This window comes from Arachis ipaensis, chromosome B10, assembly GCF_059453495.1.
Source record: "Arachis ipaensis isolate K30076 ecotype BB chromosome B10, ASM5945349v1, whole genome shotgun sequence".
Taxonomy (NCBI): domain Eukaryota; kingdom Viridiplantae; phylum Streptophyta; class Magnoliopsida; order Fabales; family Fabaceae; genus Arachis; species Arachis ipaensis.
The window spans coordinates 26,901,662-26,911,925 of record NC_142435.1 but is presented as its reverse complement, the minus strand read 5'-3'; the positions used below and the strand labels follow the sequence as shown (position 1 = coordinate 26,911,925).

Genomic DNA, 10,264 nt, shown 5'->3' with positions numbered 1-10,264 from the left:
AACAAAATTTAATCACCTCTACAACACAACTAGTTGAACAATAGAAGATATAAAGCATGTAAATCATAGTTGTGTTCCAAAATTTAATATAAGAAAAAATTACATGAGAAACTTAAATCTCTTCTATGATTTATGGTTCCACATAAAATACGATTTTAAACCACATTTTAATTAAGTAAAACCACCATTTATATTTACATATATTGCATCTTTTTTAATTCATATTCACAGTTGTTTGAAAGAAAACATCCCAAAACACTCACTTAGTTAGTAGTCATGATAGAGAATATGTTTGTATTAAGGAATTTGCCATGATATGCTTATTTATATTAAGGTATCTTTACCTATTATTTAAATAAAGGTACTCTTAAAATTTGATGGTAAATTTTTTAAAGTTTATAAATAATTTTAAAAATAACATTACTAGCTAGAATGTTGGTTGTTAGTATAATATTTAGAATATTTTCAGCCATTATAGAAAAATTGCAAATTATCATCAAATATTTTATATGTAAAAATATGACAAAAAGTAATTTTACCGTCAGATTGTATCCATCAAAAAAATTCTCGACAGGGAATTTTTGAGTTGCAACGATAAAATTTTAGATATTATTGTTGGATTAGTTCGACGCAAAGAGTCTCAATTTCGACGAAAATATGTTGATACTATCTTTAAATATTTCTAACACAAAATCCAACAGTAATAATTGAAAAAGTTTAAATATTTAAAATAAATATTAATTGTTACCGTCGAATACTTCCCATGTCAAATCTAATGTTAATAAAAAAGTCAAGAGTAAATAATTATTTTTGATCATGAAAGATTTGGATATTGATATTTCTATCCATGAAAGATGAAAATTAAAGTTATACCCATGAAAGATGGGCTTTTGCAGGCAAAATTATCTGAACCCTAAAAAGTTAAATAAAATTGTCAAATTACCCTCTAATATAATCTACTTTCAATTTTTAATTTTATTCCACATCACTACTCTCCTAATTCCAAACTCTACCATTATTACCACCATTACCACCTCAACTACTTTTGCTCCTCCATGTTCTAGGTCACTGGCATTATCGCTGGAACTGCTGGTTACGTCAATATCACCAACCTCAAGGGCAGCAAAGTAGGCTTTGCCTCCAAAGACAACGACGGACTCCACTCTTTCTACATTAAGTTCGTCCAAGAATTTCCTACATCTCCATCCTCAAAACCAGTAGCACATTGAGCTCCGCCGAAGCAGAAGCACCACTGCTGCCCCCAGCCAAATCAACATCATCAACATCTTGTCCAAGCAAGGTTGCAAGTCATTCGCAAACTTGCTCAGACCTTCAAAGGCTCTTACAACTTTTTAGGACAGCGTGGACGGTGGCTTGACCCTGTTCTGCCCCACAGACACTATCGTGAGCGGTTTTATGCCCAAGTACAAGAACCTCACGAACACGCAGAAGATATCGTTGCTACTGTACCACGGAGTTCTGGTATACTAGTCGATGCAGATGCTGAAGTCAAACAACGGGGTCATAAACACTTTGGCGACGGAAGGAGCGAACAAGTTCAACTTCACGGTGTAGAATGATAGGGAAGATGTGAAGCCTGAGACGAAGGTTGATACAGCGAGCATAGTGACACGGATTGACAGGACCCCTTTGTTGCGAATAAAATTAACAAGGTTCTGATGCTGATGGAGCTCTTCAAGGTGATGATGGTGATAGTGGCAGTGATGATGGTAGTTGGGAATGAGAGTGGTGGTAGGGTTTGGAATTGAGGATGTGGAGTAAAATTAGAAGTTAGAGTTAGATTATATTAGAGGGTTATTTGAAAATTTTATTTAAGTTTTTAGGGTTTAGATAATTTTGTTTGTAAAAGTTCATCTTTTATGGATATAACTTTAATTTCTATCTTTCATGGATAAAAATGTTAACGTCCAAATCTTTTATGGTTAGAAATGACTATTTACTCAAAAGTTATTTATTAAAAATTCAAAACTATTGAACTATAATATATATTGATAATCCTGTAATCAAAATTAGTTTTTAAATCACAATTGAAGAAACATGAAATTTAATAGTTTTTTATTAAAATATTAAATTAAAAGGCTAATGATGGTTATCAGTGGCTAAGAGAAGGCAGGTTGAATCTTGGGCACCCTTTCCAGCTTTGCAAGAACCTTTATTTTTTGCTGTGAAATGCAGGAGATAATTTGCTTTCTGTTTCCTTATGTGAGAGAAGTAGGAACACAATTATCTTTGTGGACAGATAAGGTGAGATGTAGAAGAATTAAAAAAGTAGGAGACTCTTTTGTTTTTGTCTCCTAATATGTAGAATTAGAAATAGAGAGAGAAGAATAGAGGGTGACACACAGATGCATCCTGGTTCAGCTACTTAGTGTAATGTAGCCAACATCCAATCTCTATCACAATAATGATGGAATTTCACTATCTTTTCAATAGATTACATACACCAATTCTCCCTAGGATCTACCTAATCCTATATGGGACAAGTCCAGATTCTTACCTAACCTGAACTTGACTAGGACTCACCCTAGCTTTCAACAGCAAAGTGCTAACCCAACTTGCAAGGAAATCCTCTCAGGATCATGACACAAAACAGAAATACTAACAAAGAATTTCTGAGATAACTTAGGCTTTTTCTCCAAGTCTAGCTCATTGCCATTTTCTACTCATTGGCTTTTTCTTACAAACCTCACCCTATTTGCCTTTTTTCCAATAAAACTCAGATAGACTAAACTGAGAAAAAGAATTACAAAATAGAAACTATTCCGAGGGTTACCTGAAACTGGAGGTCGATCTCGGATGAGATCTTCCGTACTGGTCGGAGATGACGTGTCCGGCTGGCTGGTGGCGGCCGGAGCTGTTGTGTCCGACTTATTGGACTTGCTGCACTGCTGATCGTTGGCCACCGGAAGGTGGGGGGTACCTGCAAGAGACTCCGATGCTTAAGTTAGCACGGGTATTAAGCAGGTTTTATGTTGAATCAGAGTATGAGTTATACCTGGGTGCTCTAGTGTATTTATAGTAGTGTGGGCTGACCTTTCTGATAAGATAAGTTAGTTATCTTATCTTATCTTTATCTTGAGTGAAGTCAGCTTATCTTTAAGGGAACCGCCTTTATCTCTGTAGGCTTGAACTGCCTTTGGATTTGGGTTGTGTTCCTCCATTTGGGCCCTTTACTGGGCTCTCCTGTCGATTTGGCCGATCTCTTTAAGAAGAGGTCGGATAGTCGAACCTGAAGAGGTTAGTCGTTTTGCCACCAATCATCCTGGGTCGGACAGTTCGACCCAGGGTATGAACAGTGCCCCTGCTTGAGCTTGGTCTTCTTTTTGAGGTCGAGTTCTTGACTTCGGTCCTTCTCTAATGAAGCCGAACTCAAGCATTTTGTCGATTTCCTTTGTAGAAGCTTTTGAATGTAGAACGTTTTTCCTCTAAAAGCGCGCGCTTTTATATCGGCACTGTTTTGGGAATGCAAGCGGTTTTAATATCCGCATTTAATTGGCATTTAATTGCCCCGTTTCCCCTAACTTCTCTATTTTTTTGAATTTTGCACTCAGGAAAACGGTTTCTCTCCTTCGCCCTTTTCGTAACTTCTTCACATTTCTTCTTTCACTCTCTCGCTTTCTGTCTTTCGCTTGCGCTTCTGCTTTCGTCGCTTGGCATTTTTTCTGGGCAGCCTTTGTCTCTGTACTTCCACCCTTCCTCGCAGCTTCTTCCGTCTCCAGGTTAGTCCCATTTCGTATTTTCCTCGTTTGTTTTTGTCTTTGCGATGGGGTTTTCCTTTTGATCTTCTTTTTGAAGAAAGTTTGGATCTTTCCGTTTTTTATCATGCTTGACTTGTTGCATGCTCTGGAATTTCTTTGTTTTTTGGTGCAAATCTTTTTCTTGTTGCTTGAATCTTTTTCTTTTGCATGTTGCCGCCGTTTCTGTTTGTGCCTTGGCTGATGATTTTTTGCTTGATTTCAAAAGAAAGTTTGCGCCTTTGCTGCTTGGTCTTTTTTGACATTTCTGATATACTGTAGAAGTAGTGTTTTTTGCTGGTAAACTATAGGAGTGTGGTCCTTTGCGTTTTTGCTTCCTTTGTTTTCTTTCTGGATTTTGTTTTGACGAGTGCTGGGATGTAAGCCGTAGAAATAACTTGAAAACCTTGCTTGTTTACTGCCTCCAAGGGATGCCCCAAGACCTTTGTCTTGAGTCTTGGGGTTTTTCCTTTTTGTTTATCCACCCGTCGAGATGTTTTGCCCTCTGTCCGAGATGTTTTTGTGTAATCTATTCTTCCTTTCTTTTTGTAGGATTTAGTTAACCTCATGTCTTCCCGAAATAACGTAACAGAAATGCCTTCCCAGGTTCCCGCGGGTATGGCTGATTGGGTGGACTCCATGGTTCTTATGTGTGTCTTGCTGGTTGATTCCGAATTTTGTACTCAGCTTAGGCAGTTTCACAGTGTCTGTAGTAATTCTGGTGATGAGAAGAATTATGAACTTGTCCCTCCCTCTTCTGACGAGAGAGTCTGTTTTTCGACTCGAGTTGTTGACAATCGCCCCTTCTTTTATGCTTACGATTTTTTCTTTGGTCAACTGGGTATTACTTTTCCTTTTACTCCATTTGAAACCGACTTGTTATGGTCTTGTAATGTTGCCCTTTCTCAACTTCACCCCAACTCCTGGGGTTTTATAAAAATTTTCCAGTTGCTGTGTGACGGTTTTGGTATTCCTGCTTCCCAATCTCTCTTTTTCTATTTGTTTGTTTTGACTAAGCCTGGTGTGGTAAAAAAGAAGCCAGCTTGGGTCTCCTTTCGTTCTACCTAAGGAAAGAAAGTTTTTTCCATGTTTGACGAGTCATTCCGTGACTTTAAGAACTACTTTTTCAAGATCTGAGCTGTTGAAGGAGCTCGACCCTTTTTTCTGGATGAAAACGACGAACCTGCCTTTCCCTTAGAATGGCAAAAAGACGTGAGGGTCTCCCGGTATTCGTGGGAGATATTGGATGAGGCTGAGCGGGCTTTTGTGACTATCTTGGAAGAATGCTGGGGTCAACCTCCCCATCTTGACACAAAGAAATTCCTAACCAATCCTTCTCTTCTTCAATCTGAACTGGGTATCTTGTGTTTCTTTTATGATTTTGTTTATATGGCTTGTAGCTGTCTTTTCTGACTTGTCTGACTTGTAGCTGAGTTTTCTATTTTGTTTTGCAGAGGCAATGAAGAATAATGAATCCATGAAAGCTTATAAGAGGGTGCAGAGGGCGACTACTGCCAGAAATGCTGCTGCCCAGGCGGCTGGGGAAGGATCTTCCCAAGCCATCGGTGCAGAGTTCTGCCGGGGTGAAGAAGGTGATCCCTACTCCCCGAGTTCGTTTGGCAGATCCTCACGTCACCTCTGCTGCCCCTTCTGTTGCTCCTCCCAATAAAAACCAAAAGACTGCTGAGCCTTTTGACCTTGATGCTCCTGATTTTAATGCTATTGAATTCGTGGATTAACAAATCGGCCCCTACGGTGCTCTTTCCATGGATGATGTGTCCATCCTTCATCACTTGGATTTTATGGCTCGAAATCATGTTAAGATGGCGTACATGTCGGCTGCCATATATCGGACTGCTCAGAATCTCCCTCTCCATGCTACCAAGGCATTTATGGAAGAGGCGAAACAAGAATTCGACCGGATGAAGGGATTGAAGGAGGAGCTTGAGGTGAAGGTGGCTAAGCTGGAAAAAGACTTGGAGAACGAGAAGGCGAGTTCTGAAGCGCTGGCTGCTTCTTTGAGGTTGGCTGAAGACGCAGCCTTGATGCATAAGGATAGTTATGTTACATCCTATAGGGAGGGGAGGCGCCTGAGAGAGGAGCTTGACAATGCCCGGAAAGACTATGCTGAGCTCCAAGGTCATCTCGTTGGCAGCGTGACTGCTGCTTATGAGAACTTGAGAGAACAAGTTCGAATCATTGCTCCCGAGGCCGATCTTACCCTCTTTAGCTTGGATAATATTGTCAGGGATGGCAAGATTGTCCCTGATGATGAGGGTGATGATGATGAGGTGGTTCCTCCCCCTGTGTTTTCTACCAAGGTGCCGACTTCTTCCGCTCCTCCAGTTGGGCCCGAGTTGGATTGCCAGATCCTGAACCAGGAGGATGGTACTGTAGATGCGGTGCCGATTCAGACTCGCCCCCCCTCTCCTTGTTCTGACGCAGTCAAGAAGGCTCCTGATGCTGCCGAGAAGGCTTCTGATGCTTATTGATCTTTTTCTTTAAAGTAGTTGGCTCGGCTTGTGGGCGTTTGGAAACTTTTTATTTGATTGCTGACATTTCTTAGTTGCTTTTCTAGCAACTTTTTATTTTTGAAAAATAAACAATTAGCTTGCCGTCTTTTGGATAGTAAGTGTTGGTGGCCTTTCGAGGCCTTATGACTCTGTAAAGAACAGGTTTTTTGGCTAGGCTTCCTTCTGCCAATGCTGACATCTTGCAGCCCGACCTCCTTGGGTTTTTGTTGTGTAGCTTGAATCTCCGTAGTTGTAGGGGTCCGACTTGTTTGGTTTTCTCGCTTTGTGTGTGTTCTTTAGCGCTCTATAACCGATTTCTTTGCGTTGGTCCCCTGCTAAACTCTTGGACCTTTGTCAGGTCTCTTTCGGGGATTACTTTTTACGATCTTCTCGTTTGTAGGAGATCGACTTCGTTAGGTCGACCTTTTCCAGGTTATTTTCGTAATCCTCTTTCTTGGACCTTTGTTAGGTCTCTTTCAGGGATTACTTTCAGTAGTAGGAGTCTGACTTGGTTGTATCGGTCTCCTTTAAGTTATTTTTTGTAATCCTCTTTCTTGGACCTTTGTCAGGTCTCTTTCAGGTATTACTTTTATAACTTGTTTGTAGGAGATCAACTTTGTTAGGTCGACCTTTTTCCAGGTTATTTTCGTAATCCTCTTCTTTGGACCTTTGTTAGGTCTCTTTCAGGGATTACTTTCAGTAGTAGGAGTCCGACTTGGTTATATCGGTCTCCTTTAAGTTATTTTTGTAATCCTCTTTCTTGGATCTTTGTCAGATCTCTTTCAGGGATTACTTTTATAACTTTTTAGTAGTAGGAGTCCGACTTCATTATATCGGTCTCCTTTAAGTTATTTTTGTAATCCTCTTTCTTGGATCTTTGTCAGATCTCTTTCAGGGATTACTTTTATAACTTTTTAGTAGTAGGAGTCCGACTTCATTATATCGGTCTCCTTTAAGTTATTTTTGTAATCCTCTTTCTTGGATCTTTGTCAGATCTCTTTCAGGGATTACTTTTTATAACTTTCTAGTAGTAGGAGTCCGACTTCATTATATCGGTCTCCTTTAAGTTATTTGTAGTCCTCTTTCTTGGATCTTTGTCAGATCTCTTTCAGGGACTACTTTGATAACTTTCCATTTTGGGCTGACTTTGTCATGTCGAGCCCTTATAAGTTAAAGTAATCCTCTTTAATAGGGTTGGCCAGACCTCTTTCCAGGGTTTACTTATAACTTGGGTTGACTTGGTCCGACTTCTCAACGTCGGCCAGTCTTTAAGTTATTATTTTAGCAATCCGTAAGACCTCGTCAGGTTCTTTTTTAGATCACTTTCGATAACTTCTTACATTATTCTGTGTTCATCTTTGCCGATTTGTAGAAAGTGGTTGTCATCTCTAGACCGTCCTTTGGGTGAATCGCGTTTTCACCTTTATCGGACGGTTGTCTTTGTCGTGATCGTGCAGTGAAATTGTTTTTCACTTTCTGCCGATCTGTTGCTTTATAATCAGACGATGAATGCTTCAGATTAATGTGTCTTGAAATCTTTGTAGTGTATCTAAAATATATTTTATTTAAAGGAAAAGTGCAAATATATACATATGGGATTGTCTGAGTCTCAACTTGGTGCCTCGTTAAAAAACCTTTTCAAGAAAAAGAGTGCATCCAATGATGAGGTCTTTTATCTTTTCTAACTGTAGTACCTTCTGAGGTTGCAGTCGTGCCATGACCTGGGAAGCTCTCATCCATCGAGTTCAGACAGTCTGTAGTAGCCCTTTCCAAGTACTTCTACAACTCGGTAGGGTCCTTTCCAGTTTGCTGCCAGCTTTCCCTCTCCTGGTCGAGTTGTTCCGATATCATTTCGGATTAGGATGAGATCATTTTCTATGAAACTTCTCGGCACTACCTTTTGATTATATCTGGAAGCCATTCAGCGTTTTAGAGCTTCTTCCCTGATCCGAGCTCTTTCTTGGATTTCGGGTAACAAGTCGAGCTCTTCTCTCTGAAGTTGGAAGTTTGCTTCCTCATTGTAGTGAACTATTCTGGGCGACCCTTCCTCAATCTCTATTGGAATCATCGTCTCTATTCCGTATGCTAATCGGAAGGGGGATTCCTTCGTGGTGGAATGTGGCGTTGTTCGATATGCCCACAGGACCTGTAGGAGCTCTTCTGCCCAGGCTCCCTTTGCATCTTGTAATCTCCGTTTTAATCCGGCCAATATGACTTTGTTAGCAGCTTCGGCCTGCCCATTGGCTTGTGGATGTTCGACGGAGGTGTACTGGTGCTTTATATTCAAGTCGGCTACTAGTTTTCTGAAGCCAGCATCTGTGAATTGGGTGCCATTGTCTGTGGTTATTGAATATGGAACCCCGAATCTTGTGACAATGTTTCGATATAAGAATTTTCGGCTTCTTTGAGCGGTGGCATTGGCTAGGGGCTCTGCCTCGATCCACTTTGTAAAGTAATCTACTCCCACTATGAGAAATTTAACTTGTCCTGATCCCTGTGGGAAGGGGCCGAGAAGATCGAGTCCCCATTTTGCAAACGGCCAAGGCGAAGTCATGCTGATGAGCTCTTCTGGCGGGGCGATGTGAAAGTTGGCATGTTTTTGACATGGTGGACATGTCTTTACAAATTCTGTGGCTTCTTTCTGTAGAGTTGGCCAATAAAATCCCGCTCGGAGTACTTTTTTGGCGAGAGCTCGTGCTCCGAGATGATTGCCACAAATGCCGCCGTGTATTTCTTCTAGCACTTCCCTTGTGTTGGAGGTCAGCACGCATTTTAGTAAAGGTATTGAGATTCCTCTTTTATACAGGATGTTGTTTATGATGGTGTAGTACTATGCCTCCCTTTTTAACTTCTTTGCCTCCTTTTCTTCTGCGGGGAGTGTTCCTTCTTTGAGGTAGTTGATTATGGGGGTCATCCATCCTTGGTCCTGACTTGTTATGGCCAGGACTTTTTCCTCTTCCAAGATTGACGGGTTTTGCAACATTTCCTGGATGAGGCTTCTATTGTTGCCCCCTGGTTTGGTGCTGGCTAGTTTTGAGAGTGCATCAGCTCGGGCATTTTGTTCGCGGGGTATGTGGCAGATCTTATATTCCCCGATTTGTCCGAGTAGTTCCTTGGTTTTATCCAAATATTTTTTCATGGTGGGGTCTTTGGCTTGGTAGCTCCCTGTTATTTGTGATGTGACCATTTGTGAATCGCTGTAAATGTTGAGTTTTTGAGCTCCGACCTCTTTAGCCAGCTTCAAACCAGCTAATAATGCTTCATACTCCGCTTGGTTATTGGAGGCCGGGAACCCGAACTTGAGGGAGAGCTCAACTTGGGTTCCTTGGTTGCTTTCTATTATCACGCCTGCGCCGCTTCCAGTTTTATTTGAGGAACCGTCCACGTAGAGATTCCATTCTGTGGGAGTTTCCAGTGTATCTGTGAATTCTGCGATCAAGTCGACCAGATACTGTGATTTGATGGCCGTCCGAGCTTCATATTGGAGGTCGAATTCTGACAACTCGACTGCCCATTGTAGAATTCTTCCTGCTAAATCTGTTTTCTACAATATTCCTTTTATGGGCTGGTTAGTTCTAACCTTAATGGTGTGAGCCTGGAAGTACGGGCGGAGTCGTCGAGATGTTAGGATGAGAGTGTAGGCAAATTTTTCTATTTTCTGATAGTTCAGCTCGGATCCCTGTAGTGCTTTGCTAATGAAGTAGACGGGTTGTTGCCCATTTTCGTCTTCTCTGACTAGTGCTGAGGCTATCGCCCGGCTTCCTACTGCGAGATATAATATGAGTGGTTCTCCTTCTCGTGGTCGAGATAGGATAGGTGGCCGTCCTAAGAACTCCTTGAAGTCTCGGAAAGCTTGCTCACATTCTGTCGTCCATTCGAACTATTTTCCCTTTCTTAAAGTAGCATAGAAAGGGAGAGATCTTATCGCAGCTCCTGCTAAGAATCGGGATAGGGCGGCCAATCTCCCGTTGAGTTGTTGTACTTCTTTGACACAGG

At 41.1% G+C, this 10,264-nt stretch overlaps 1 pseudogene; it reads left to right on the top strand.

Moving 5' to 3' along the window:
• Window positions 1-1,055: 1,055 nt before the first annotated feature.
• Window positions 1,056-6,247, top strand: LOC148579480 (fasciclin-like arabinogalactan protein 2 pseudogene; annotated as a pseudogene).
• Window positions 6,248-10,264: the final 4,017 nt, after the last annotated feature.